This window comes from Poecilia mexicana, unplaced genomic scaffold (assembly GCF_051168715.1).
Source record: "Poecilia mexicana isolate PSO_F unplaced genomic scaffold, ASM5116871v1 scaffold_2, whole genome shotgun sequence".
In the NCBI taxonomy this organism is placed as follows: domain Eukaryota; kingdom Metazoa; phylum Chordata; class Actinopteri; order Cyprinodontiformes; family Poeciliidae; genus Poecilia; species Poecilia mexicana.
Window position 1 is genome coordinate 32,605,492 of NW_028263371.1, and position 14,221 is coordinate 32,619,712.

General features: G+C 40.6%; 1 protein-coding gene across 1 annotated transcript in view; it reads right to left on the bottom strand.

Annotated features, from left to right (window-relative positions):
- Positions 1-14,221, bottom strand: part of LOC106914874 (uncharacterized) — a 53,396-nt gene that overhangs the window by 38,366 nt on the left and 809 nt on the right. The gene's annotated exons all lie outside the window — the stretch shown is intronic.

A 14,221-nucleotide genomic window follows, 5' to 3' on the forward strand; every position in this document is an offset into this window, starting at 1 on the left:
CCACAGTGAGTCATGGCAGGACGATTGGGAGCACAAGTTGATGTTTGGCTCAGTTTGATGGAGGGAGAATAGTAAGCACCACCCTCACGATGAATGCCTTGTGTTTCGTCGGCCATGTTTTACGGAGAGCGGATCCTCAGCTGCTACCAAACAAGTGCTCTGTGTGTTTTCGCCCATTTATCTCTGAGAGGATCGTTTATGTAACCCAAGGACACGGCTAGCCAAACATCCGGAGCTTTTTGTTCATTCCCCAATGGCATAAAAACCACTTTGTGCTCTAATTGGTCATCATATGTGCAATTATTAGTGAATATTTTGCATTTTCGTTCCATACAGTGTAATCACATTGATTATGCCAGGTTCAGGTGGCAACACAATGTTACATCAAACAGTTTATTTCTAAAGGTAACATTTCTGTTGGTAGGGAAACCATCAACCATTTATGTTTTATGAAAACGGCAATTATTGACATTTTCCTATTGTTTTGAAACCAATTATTCAATTTTAGGCTTCATGGGAAAAGTCTGAAAGATAAAGCTCTAACTCAGACTACAATAAGCAAACTAGTAAAAGTGACATCTGATATTGACAAACAGCTCAGTTATACAGTTTCCATGAGGAATTGAGAAGATATGTTCAATTTCACATGGCTTTGGTCTTCGAGGTCTTTGCTGGGTTTATTCCTCATGTGCAGCGCAACACTGAAAAACTTTAATCCTTCTACTGTATGGGTGTGGACCCCGGCCTCTGTAAATAATGGTCAGACCACACAATCAGCTCCTTTTTTTTCTTTAGCGTCAAAAAGTAAAGATGTCTACTGGTAACACCATCTGCCTGTGTCCATCATGTGCGGATGCATCATGTTCTTTGAGTGGCATCAAACCAACATGACCCCAACGCCTCAGCCCTCCTGCCGTTCCTCTCATTCTCCCCAATAAGCATGTTTATTGGGGAGAATAATGTGAGTTTTCTTTAAGTAATGTTAAAAGACTGACAACTTGAGGTTGACTTATTAAGAAAGCCATATTGGTTGCCCAGGTATTGAGTCGGAAATAAATGCTGACGTTTACAAATGTATTTTGGATTTTAAAGAAAGGGTTATCTCTGCAATTTAAAACAATAATTGTATTTTTTTTTAAATGAATACAAAAATATCCTCTTGCAAAATACACACCACACAGTCCGGCATATCATTTTAAAGGTTTTAAACCAAACGACTGCCAAACGAAAGCTTTATCTTAAAACCTCAAACTGAACCATGCCTTGTTTCCAATCATTTCGCATTCATGCAAGTTATTTTTGTGCAGCAGCATGACAACAGGTGGGATATAGAAATATAAGTTACCCAGTTATAAAATCAATAGATATTTTTATAGCTTAAACTATAACTCGTTTCATATAATGTGTTACTGCTGCTGGTGTGTTTGTATGGCCGACAGCCATGTTTTTATTGAACTCAAAGCTACAGGTTAGACTTGTTTACCTCCGACTATGTTCAATATTTACAGCTTTTTTAGCATTTCAGTCTATTTAACCAGTGTTTTAGTGACATTTTAAATTAAATCACCCATTTTCTCAAGCCTTATTAACTGCAAAGAATCTGCTTATGCTTTTTTAAAACAATTCTATCCTTCAGATAATCTAATTTCAATATCAGACAATAATACCATGAGAACGGTGCTAGCTATTAGCTTCTTGAGGCAGAACTGTACCGCCAGTTTTTAATTATTTTATTACAGTTTGGCTCTGCTTATCCTGTCTTGGTGAAAACTTAATCCAAATGTGATGCTTTTGCATCATTATAATTATTATATGTCTGTTATCAAACAAAAATGACTGAATGAGTTGGAGTACAACACTCTGTGACCTAGAGGGGGGGCGTGGTGTGAAGGGCCTCATTAGCATTTAAAGGGACAGCATCAAAACGAGTTGCTGTCAGACCAAGGGTCAAAAAGGAGCCACAGGAGCTACAAGAACCAGCAATTCAGACCAAAAAAAGTCACAGTTCAGCTTTATATAGACCACTGCTGAATGATTAAATGAAGGATTTAAAAGCATGATATGTCTGCTTTAAACTGGACTGAATTTTTTTTTACAGGATGTTCATTCCCAAAAATCCTATAATGTGGCTAAATTAAAATGATGCAAAGAAAACTGGTTTTCAAGGTTTAAGAGTCAATTACTTTAATACATAAAATAATCATCTGAAAACATGCTCAGGTTATCTTCTTCTGGTATTAAAATTAGTGTGACAAAAACAAAAGGTTTTCTACAAATTAACTGAGGGACATGACGTATTGAGATAAAAGACAGCACTGCAATCCTTTAACAAGGATCTGCAGGCTAAGTGATCATCCAGGAAAACACAACCAATCAATCATGGCAAACAGAAGACCTCTTAAATGGCAAACACAGGAGGTCATAGTTTGACCAGATTTCCTGTGTGGACAGGAAGCTTCTCAGTGAGGCTTTCACCTTTGAGTACTCTGAGTGCCGGCTATTACTGTAAGTGATACAGCAATATTGTGGTCAGCGTGAGCAGCTAGATGGAGGAAGAAGGGGGATGGACACATCCTGAATCCCTCAGAGGACGGACATGTTATAATCTCCTCACATCTATCGACAGAACAGGACGAGGTGAGGATGGACGGCCACGTTGTTAAACAGCGTCCAGTAGGGGGGGCTGATGTGGACTTAGAGTTTTGTGCGATATTTTGTGGTAATATTGTGATCACGATAAAGATTGTGATTTAAAAATATATATACATTTATTACTTATTTTTAGGTGATAATAGTTCTGTAGGACAGTAACTGCATGGCACAACATTTATAGCGCCACAAAAACAAATATTGCTCTTGAAAAACACTCTAATGTGAAATACCCAGCGGCATAATAGGGCCATTATAGATAGAAAAGAAATAAAGGAGGAGTACATTTCCGTAAAACAAACCTGCAATTGTGAGAATTGAATTTTTTTTAAAAGTAAATTTCAGGGTTCCCAAGTAAAATATTTGCAAGAAAAAAAAAATCTGAAAATTTGAGATTGATCTCTTAAATTTTGTAGGAAAAAGTTAGAAATTTTGGAGTGAATCAAAAAATTTCAACTTTTAAATTTCCAAGTTTTCTTTTGGAAATTCTGAGATTAATCTCAAAATTTCAGGGGTTTTTCTGGCGCAAATTTACTCTTGCTTTTCTACTAGCAAGCGCTTTAATACGCCGTCTTACAAATATGCTTCTTCAAGACGCCACTTACTTAAAAACGTGTGATTTTTATATCACTAAGCTGCACTAAACTCCAATATTTATTGATGCTCTCATTGAGCAAAAAGTCCAGGTCGGACTGTCATGACTTCCTGTGCTTGAGCGACTGGAGGGTGAGGTCACTCACCAGTAACTTAGTTTGACGTTTCCATGCTTGGAGCCAGCTGCAGCTCAGGACATGTCTGTCTGATTACGGCTGTGGCCTGCTGTAAACTCAGATCTGCCTTTATGTCCCGCTGCAGAACATGAAACTAAAAAGATTTGGCAGGATTATCCTCTGGAACCCGAATGCTTTGGGACTGAGGCTCAATCTGAGCCGAAACTTCTCAAAGTGTCCGCCTCACTTCGCCGCTTCCTTTGAGAATATGGAAATTTAATGGATATGTGTGTAGGGGGAAAAAAAAAAAGAGAAAAGATTCTGAAATGCTGCCGATAGTTCACAGAGTGCAGAGCAGGCTGCAGGTGTGCACTGCAACAGCAGCACTTTGTTTCCATGACAATAAACTAAATCACCACAGATACGGTTTGATTTGGAAATAAAGTTGGACAAAAAGAGGCCCAAGGACGGTGACGACGAAGTATGGCGTAGGAAGCGGGGATTCGGAAATGTAATTAGTCGACAACAAAGATGGAGTGGATAGTGTCTGTTTTCATTTCATATTGTTTGCTATCTAATGAAAAACGTAACAAGTGTGACACAGTTGGTCATTTTTTTTAACAAACCAAGAATTGCCTTCAAAAGAGGAAAAAAAAATATGAGAACTGCGAAGGGGCGAAAAATTACTAAATGGAAACTTTCTCTGGAAATTATTAGATTTCAAGGGAATTATACATTAGGGATGGTTAATTTTGAGAAATTTACCACACAGGTTTTAATATGTTAAATATTTTAATAAAATTTTTTCCTGACCAAATTGCGTTTTTTCTACCCTCGTAAATTGGAGACACCAACGACGTCCACAACGTCCAGTGGTGGACGACGAACTCCTTCGTTTCGCAGCACTGAAACTACCAAAGCTACTTATGTTTTTGTTAATAAAGCCGACGTTGTTTACGTCAGCAGAAGTAACTGGAACTACCCCAGAAACTTTCAGTTTATAGTTTTTGAATTCTAACCCATGCCATGATACTACCACGCCCACTGGATACCTTTTAAGTCAAGAATGCCGGGGTTTTCTCTCTCAAGGTTCTATTTTTGATCTCATCTGTCTGCACTCTTTCAAGAATTTTCATGTGACTGTTATCAATCTGCAGACAGGCAGCTATGTTTCTTTAGAGATAAGCATCTTTACCTCACAAGGTTTTGTAGAAGGCAGGACAAAATGTGACTCCAGCAACCTTCACATCTAAAAATAAGTTGATATTTTCCTGGGCGACTGCAGGAGCGGCATAATCTCACACTGAAAAGGTTTGAAAAATTCACTTAAGTTTATTTAATGTCAATTTACAACACACTTTAGAGGAAAAACACAATGCTTCTTCGTTTACTGCTATGAATTCATATAGAAGATTAGAGTCTTCTCATTTAAACAAGAAGGTTTTCTTGCTCCTGAATTTGTCTCCAAACTCTGGCAGCGATGAGCATCTTTAAGACTTTGGTTTCTCAAAAAAAAATTTATTGTTCCAAATGTTTCTCAAAAGCTGATTTAAAAAAAATGCTATGTTAGTCTTTTCACATGTCTTTGGCGAATAAAGTTTAGCCTGAAATCGTGCTGGCATCAGACCCGGTCCCATCAGCCTGTCCTTCATTATGCATGGGCAGAAAAGCTCTGACCCCGTCTGAGCCAGGTGGTTCCTGCGCTGCGGCGTCCCCGTCGACGCACACGTCAGCGTTCCCTCCGCTGCTCCAGACCGACACCATCTGACTGACTGCATGTCTGTCGCTTTGGCTTCACACAGCCAGGCCAGACGCCAAAGCAGAAACACATGCAGACAGAATGATGCAGAGCAGGCTCGACCAGACCCAGCGTCCTGCGTTTTCATTACTCTGATGTGGCAGCAGATTAAAGCGACTCTCGGATAGCTCCAGCTCTGGTTTATGTGTGCGTTGACGGGGATGCCGCCCAGTGCGGGAAATAGCCGAGCTGGAGAACCCTGAGCTACCGCCGGTAAAAATCCTCCTGGTTGGAGAACCACAGGGCTGAAACCAGTTAGCGGCGGGAATCAGAGAGGACCGACTTTCCTGTTTATATCAGCTCTGTACTGACGGAGCAGAGGGAGACGTTGACATCAAAGCAGAGAAACCTTACATCAGTCATAGTTATTTACACTTTCTCTTTATTTAGGTCTAAACTGGTTTTACTGAACAATCAGAAAAAAACCATCTGGCTATGAATAAATAAACATTTTTTCATGCGGTCCCTCTGTCTTTTTTAATCATAAATGTTCTTCACCCCTAATCTTCAGATCTTTCCATCTGTGGGCTTAATTAGTTTACATAAACACTTCATAGGAGTTGAACATCATTTTAAATCCTTGTGTATCGTTTCATCTTTGGATGCACGATATCGGCATTAACGTCCCATAAATAAAGCCGAGTTGTTTAACTGAAACAGAGAAGCAATGTTGGTGGTAGGAAGAGAAAATATCGGTAAAAATCGGTAATCAGGAGTAACAGCAATATTAATATCGGACATCAGATATTGGCTCAGTTTTTATATCAGAACATGGTTTTTTCTAATTAACTTTTCTTTGTCTAATCCCTCATCCACACAGAAAAAGATTATGTGCATCTGTTAAGGTGTTTTGTCGTTCAAGCTGTGCGTTCACACAGATTTGGCGTTTCTGAATTCGGATCCCAGAGTGGAAACATTCCAAGTCGCTGGTTTCATGTTCCCGTGTGTCTTGTTCGAAAAGATAACTTGGCACCATTCGATGTTGTTCTGTGGCAGTGTTTATACCGACATGCCTACTGTAGCGCTTTCTTTGGATGCATATTTTTTCTTAATTGTTTACGAAAATGTACCGTGTTCGTCTGCATGTAGCTGAGAGCCTAAAACACCCGCCTAGTAAAACATAACCTTGTTTAAAGTCACTAAATCCAGATTTCCATCCTTCTGCTTGTGCGGACGATGCAAATAAGCAGAATTAAAACAAAATGGATCCTTGTTTTTGAAGAATCGCCTTGTGAACACAAAAACAGCTCCAAATCCTGTTGAGACTGTCTTAAACTTTTGGTTTCTTTTAATCAGCACTTGGATAGAAAACTATATAATAGATTACAGAAGACACTGCAGTTTCATAGGTTAAAAAAATAAAAAAGTATCAATACAAGCTTCAGAACATTGGAAAGTGTCATTAGGTTCACTGCTGGCTAAAATTAGCTAATAAAAACCACAGAGTTCCCGTAGTAGTCTCCTTTGACTGATGAAAACCACAGTTTGGCTTCATTCAGGTGGTTATAACCAAACACCAAAACGTGTTCCAGAAGTTGTTGCCAGAAATTACTCGGTTATGTCATCCAAACCCACACAGACACTCGCTGAGGTGCAGCCAGGCAGAAAACAAGTCTGAGAAGAGTTCCCACTCCCACTTGAGTGGGAGCCAGACTCCAACAAGTCAGAAGTTTTGTGTAAATCACATCTGCTTCATTTGATCAGTCAGCGGTTTGGAGCAACCCTTGACAAACTGCCCTGGCAGTGATTTAGTCCTCTGGTGGAGGGCCCTTTGACTGGTGATGGAGGGGTCAAGCAGAAGAACAGGCCTGTTACTGAGGGCCTTCTGGACTGGATGGGGGCTCTGATGGGGGCCCTCTGGCCTGGATGGAAGAGGAACGCTCTGTGGATCCTTTCATTAATGATCCATGTTCAGAGGGAAGTGCTGCAACATCAACCGTCCTGTGAGCTAAAGAAGCAGATGGCATCAGATTAGCATCTGAATAGGGCCCCGCAGATCCATGGGCGGTCCTCAGCTCCTCACCGCTTCCCTGCGGTGGGTATAGGTGAGCTCAAGGTTCAAACCAATAACTGGAAACCAGAGGAAGCTGAGGATTGAACCTCACTCCGGTGATTCCACCCCTGCTTCAGTCCGGATGTTACCTTACAGCCAGAACAGCAGGTAAACAAGTCTGAGATGTCAATCAGATGTAGAGCTGCTGCAGACAGGCAGACTCTGAGATAACATCAGGGCGAACTCCATCTCGGCTTTGAACTTCACGTCGGAAATGTTTGGACTTGCGACGCGGTGCGGGTGTCGGCAGCGAGGTAAATCTGCTTCTTTCAGTCCCCCATGCCTTGAGCTCAGCCAACCGTGAATAGATCTAGATGGTTTTCCTGCCTGACACGGGAAAATGACCAACTGTAATCGAATTAAAACGCATTCATGCACATGCAAAACTAGCAAAACATTGAGTCATGTGGAAACTTTCAGGAAGGTTAGGGGCATGGCAGAAACACAAAAACTCTCAAGTGTTGAGTGTTTACCGCTACTCTACTAAATGCGCTCTTAAAGGTGTAAAAATTTAATTTTTAAATTAAAGTAAACTTTAATTTAAAAATTAAAATTTACTTTTCTTTTTTCTTTTTTTGCCATGCATTCATGAAAACCCAGTTAATGAATTTGAATCTTAAAGCTTGAAATCTTTGACTAATCAAACTTATTTTGGAGTTAAGTGACACTTTCTACACCCTTGACATCTACTAGTGCTCTAAAATAAAAACCAGAAGCTCCTTTTCTTACCCAGATTTATGCTGGCTGGTTCAACGAGGGGATCTGAGGTGGAAAATTCACTATATTTCTCACTTCTGCTTGGCATTAATCGTAATCTTGATGCCAGAAACCAAACATCTGAGATTGTTCACTGAAGGATTTCGAGCATAGAAGCACCAATCAGAGGAATTTGATGTTGCAAGAGGTCAAAGGTTTAGTTTTACTCTGTGTATTCCCAGGTCAAACTGTAAAGAAAAGAACGCTTGTCTCTAGCAACAGAGATCCACACAGTGGTACTGGAAGGGGTCATTCCTTTCAGGGGCTGGTTTCCATGGCAGACGTTCCCATGGTGAGGGGGGCCCCTCGATGGCCCCAATAAAGCCGTGGGCACCGTCACTGCTTCCAAACAACTCATTATGGCCCGTCCATCCAGGCTGGAGGAGGCTTGTTAAATCAGAGCAGAGGAGGACAAGACCAACAGTCTCCTCTTTTAATTAGTCCGTCACATACTTCACAAGTGAAGCGCCTGAAAACAAAATGCGAACGGTGTCCGACAAGAATACGAAAACGGGCAGAAAAACATAAATAAAAAAATAAAAAAAATCGAGAGATCAGCCATTTCTTAAGGCAATTGTCAACAGAGATGATAGACCTGCTGATCACCAGTCAGAGCTGATCAAAAAGAAAACAACCCGACTGAGGGGTTTTACCTGATTGAGATCAGTATGGAGGAAGACTAAGACAGAATGCAAAAAGATGTGAGCAGACTTTATACTCTACCCCACTGCCTAAAGCCATAGCTGTTTATGTGGCCCTCTAGACTCCAGAGATACGCATAAATAGCACCTTCAAGATAACAGTTGTGTGCTTAACTTATTTTATTAATCAAATCAAAGTGGTTTTTATCTGTACGTTCGTGGAAATTCACATAAAATCAACAAATCCCATCATTTTTTTTGTGAGCCAATTGAAAATTTTTCAGAAAAATGGTCAAAAACATTGACGTTAAGTGATGCTAACTCCCACCTGCAAGTGGCAGTATATTTTATGTCTACACTTCTTCCTCTGCTACTTGATGTAAAGTTCTAGTCTGTTGTTGATTATATGCAAGTAATAAAAAGCCAATTTTGTCATTGTACAAGTGCAAACATTGCAAAATTCCTTGCAAATATTTTTAAAATTAGACAAAAAAAGACATCCTGAAGGGATTGATTGATGTAAAAAACTATTAATTATTATACAATTTTAAGAAGAGACAGGTCTAACCATTTGTTTATCAGATTCTGGAATCAACTGGCCTGTGCCCAAAACGAAAACAAGTTTGACGGTTTTCTTTGTCATCCATTTCTTTGTCAATTTTCCATCCGAATACAGAAATATTCTTCATGAAGTCATTGAAAATTAGATTCTGGAAAAGTGTTGTCATATTAACCTGTAGGAGCCGTGTTTCAACATAACACAGTAAAGGATTAACCTCTGCATCTCAAACATGTAGAAAAGCGTTAGTACACCAATGAGCTGAAGGTCGGTCTATCTGTGGTCAGAAAGTGGTTTTTAGGTTACTTTCAAACCAAATCCTATATTTTTCATCCTTTATATTTAACTCACAGCCTCAGTATCACATGAGTTCTCAGTAAGAAGTCTTCATGTGCCATCCTAGACACTGATCCACCTCCATCTGTTTCCATGTTTCACTCAGAGCCATGCCCGACGTTCCCATGATTCTGGGAATCCCATTCATCCTAAAAGTCGACCCTGACCAGCAGATGCACTCAACCATGCACGCTAACACAGTCAGGACACGATAAAGCTTCCAGCCATGAAAAGCAATTTAGCCCCGCATCTCTGTGGGATTTATTTCCACGGTTCTCCTCAAACACCGAGACGCCAAGGAAAGCTGCTAGCCACTTGGTGCTAGCTGGACTGCTACAAAGAGCCTCATTGAGTCCTCCAGGACACACCGCTCTATGTGTTGGAGCAAAGAAGCTGCCAATCCACTGTTTGTCAAAGGATGAGGAGGAAAACAACCCAGCTGTTTGGCTTTCACATCTGGAAACCATAACCCCACATAGCTTAGCCGAGAACTGAGCGCTAGGCTAACGCAGTGTCCACGGCCCACGCAGGAAACGGCCCCAGCTCATTCGCGGTTTCTTCCCACTCTCTGTTGGTCACAAGAGGCCCAAAATAGCTCAGGGTTTGATGGACATGTTGAGGGGAGGAAAGTTATGACTCCCAGGAGGAATCTTCAAAACCACAGGCTACATGGAAAAACACGAAAAGACATGGAAACAAAATGAAGAATGGGGCTGTGGGGGAAAAAAATAGCACAAGAAAGCAACAAAGGCTCTTACAACACATCAGTTTGGGTTATTTTAAAACTATATACAGAATATTATTATTACGGCACATCCATAGTTATGGTTTTATGCTGAAACAGAGCCAAGTTAGCTTCATTTTTTTTTTTTTTTTACTGGTTAAGATCCAAAAAATGGAAATTCAGCCATAAACTGTCCCTTCAAAACTGACTTGTACATGAAGTACATTGTAGGAAACTTTTCCACATCATGTCAGGATTAAACCACATACATTCAATGGTTTTTATTGGGGTTTTATGAGTTTAAAGAACAAAGTCCTACATAACTCCAAAGTGGAAGGAAAAGGTTTCATTTTTAAATAAAGTTAGATCTTTCTCATCCTCCAACAGGTTTTCTTCCACATTTTTTTCCTGTATTTAGCGCCGACATGAGGAAAATCTCCCCCATAGCATGACGCTACCACCACCATGCTTCACACAAGTGGACTAATCTGGCCCAGACGGATTTTTAGTTAGGAGCATTGGACTGAAAGGGTTTTTTTTATTAACAAAACATTCAGAAAATGTTCCTCTGATCTAAAAGTACAGTGAAGTTTGCGGTCGGGGAAGTGACAAAGTGTATGTACAGCTGCAGGCGCCAGCAGCACATTAACCATCAGATGTCAGCAGCCGGTTGCTGGCAGCTCTCTGCTTCAATTAGGGCTGTGAAACCACAGAGTGCGCAAAAACCGAATGATACGCAATTACCTCACAGCAACGGAGACACATAAACTTCCTGTTATAGCTCAGCGTGAACAAGGAGGGCTTTTCTCCAAAACAAGAAAGCAAGTTTTTGAGGAAGCACGGCCATCGTTTGGCGCTTCCTGGAGTCCAGCCAGCTCAGGCCTTCCACTCTCAGGAGACTTGCTCTCTGTTCTGCAGCGTCTCATGTACAAGCAGCTGCAGGAGCTTGCCGATTACCTAACAAGGCTTTAAAAAAAAAAAAAAAAACTCCATCGAGATCGGGAAAGCCTGGGAGAATATTGAGAAAGAAAGTGAGTCCTGTCGGAGAGCGTCATCATCCGTGAGGAATGAAATGTGACGCCGGCTGTCAGGGCTGGTTTGGGGAAAGTGGCCGCCAGTCAGCCATGGTGCAGCCAGAGTGTGGATGACTGATTAGAGAGGCTGTGCTGGAAGCCAGCAGGTCACAGGGTGGAGCCTCATGCCAGATAAGGACATGGCACAGTCAGGGTTTGACTCACCTTGAATATCAGTCGGTTTTATTACCAATATTCATGTGTTTATGATTATGTTTAGAGATGCTGATCTTAAACATGACCTTTTATGAATCCCTGAATATGTTAGGGTAGGTCTGAGGGCTGTAAATTATGTTCATCACATTTTTTTGCACAAAATTATTCTTAGATAATGAAATTTCAGTCTGCTCAACTCTGCCTATTTTGAGCCGTTTTGTGGCCTCCTGACACTTTAAATCCAAATAATCTGCTGCTGGCCACCCTCCAACCCCCCACTCAACGTTTACACTCGCACGTGAAAATGGCTGCAAACAGATGAGCAATTATACGTCTGAACATCTTTGAAGAGCAAAAGTGGAGCCTCCTGCACAACTGACAAGAATGCAGCAAGTGGTTTCTGGATGGTAAGTCGACGACAAAACACTTGTCTTTTCCAGCAGCCGTTGTACAGCACACACAGCAGGAAAACCAGCTGACCAAACTCCAGTGAAGCCCAAACTCTGGGCTTCACTGGAGTTGCTAGGTAATGGGCAGCATCACAAATCAGCGCCTGCCAATATGTGACATTACATTCCTGAGGTTTTGGAAATGGCTATTTTTTCCAGACACCAAAAAAACATGAAGTTACTGCCAAAATCTAAAACTCAGCTGGATTTTTTTTTTTTTTTTTTCCAGAAGCAGTAGAAACCCAAACGGAAATATAAAAATGAGCAAAATGTGAACTTTAGATCCCCTTTAAGCAGGTGAAAGAGGTGGAGGGTTATCCAGGTCAGGGTGCCGTTTGGCTCCTCTGACGTCTCCACATTGGATTAAAATGGTCTCTCAGTGAGGACTTAATCACCTCCTGAAGCACAGTTCTGCCACCTCCCATTAGGCACCTGAGGCCCAAAGAGCCTCAGAAAGACAGAGCAGCAGGAGACCGACACACGACCTTACACTGCAGCACCAAAACCCACCCACCAGCAACTCCAGTAACTTCAGTTTCGCTGCATGTGAGCTCTCCACGGCTGACATGAGGCGTCACATCGACATGTTCGGGCCAATAACATCCACACAGAAACCCCTGGAGGTAGGAGGTGGACTCAACCTGCTGGTGCTGATTAGGGTCATTTCAATTACTCCCACTAGCGATTAGACTCAGCTCAATCTGGCGTGATGGGAGGAGGGCTGTGGCTAAAACTTGATACACAGCTAGCCTGCTGAGCTAATGACCTTAGTCAGCTTCCATTTGGTTAAGAAACATTTAATCTCTGTTACATGGGGAAAGTAGTCAAGAATACAGAGTTCATTCCCAGTTCCTGCCATGCAGCTTGTCTTAGTATTAATGAATGCATGTCTTTCCCATTTTGCATACAGTGTTGTTCGATAAAGCTTGTACTCATATCTGATTTCTTTTTTATTTTAGAATCCCCTCCCTTAAAACATTTTCCACAGATTAAAACTAAATAATTCATCTGCATTAGATCGTGTCCTGGAGGGGAAAGCTGTGAACCGGTGCTGCATGAAGCAGCTAAAATTTTCCTTTAAACAAAGCTAATTGTTAGCACAGTGAAGCATTTCCTTTATGCTAACTCAGTTAGCTAGCCTTGACCTGGACTTCCTCCAGCAGCTTACTGTGCTGCAGTGCCAATGTTAGTTAGTAGATAAACTAGAATAACAGCAGGTTAAGAAAAAAAAAAATCAGTTTTTTAAAATTACGCTTTTTCTCATTAAAAGTTTAAATATCAACTTTTTTGGACTTCTTTTAGTGTTTTGCTGTGTTCCAGACAGTGCTAATGCTAGCTTAGAGATCAACACTATTAAGATGAGATTTAACTATGACTGATAAAGACTTTATCTATTCATCCCTAAGGGTGCCACTTAAATTTTGTTTTATTCTAGAGACATAATAACAAATACAAAAATCGTATGTCTTATATTTTCTTTTTATTTCTGTTTTGGTCCTAACCAGCACATAAGAAGTAAAATAATTGGTCAGAAATGGGGGTTCTAAACTACCACCTCTTCAATTGTCTGTAGCAGCTAGCGATGCTATCCTGTTAAAATTAGCTTCATATGAACAAAAAGAGCAGATTCAGTTTCACCAGTGTTGCTTTTTTATGTGTAATCTCAATAATTATGCTACAGCAAATATCTTTTTAGTTGAAATCTTTACAGTGTTTGAAACAGAATTTTTTCTAACTCCCCCTCACAGCTAGCTGTGCTGTGCTAAAGCTAGCCTGTACATAAACATAGATAAGACACAGATATTTTTCTTTTTCACGTTTGCATTTCTGACATTGTCTAGTAAGTATCAAATTAATTTGAATGAATTTTTACAATTTTCTGTAGCAGCTAGCGGTCCTGTAATGCTAATGTTAGCTTGACGCAAACGACACTGGAGATGGTTCTTTTTATTTATGTCTTGATGGTACTCCAGCTGAATTAAAAATTCATATTTCTGAAATTACTAAAAGGTTTTCAAACCTTTATATATTTTTATATAAAAGTTTTTTGTTTGGTTTTTTTTTTGTTTTTTTTAAATGTGTATTCAGCACCAAACGCAATATAGAACCAGCTTTTACTGCAAGAATAGCTGAAAACACAGCATAAAACCACCATCACAATGTTTCTCCATAGCGACGGTGGGTTCAGGGTGAGTTTTCCTCCGTTCATTGGGTTCTTCACCAGAAATGGTCAAGGCACATACATCCTAAAAACGGAAGGAATGACGGATGATGCCTTCAGCCTGTTCATCTGAAGCAATGCAGCCTCCTGCCTGCT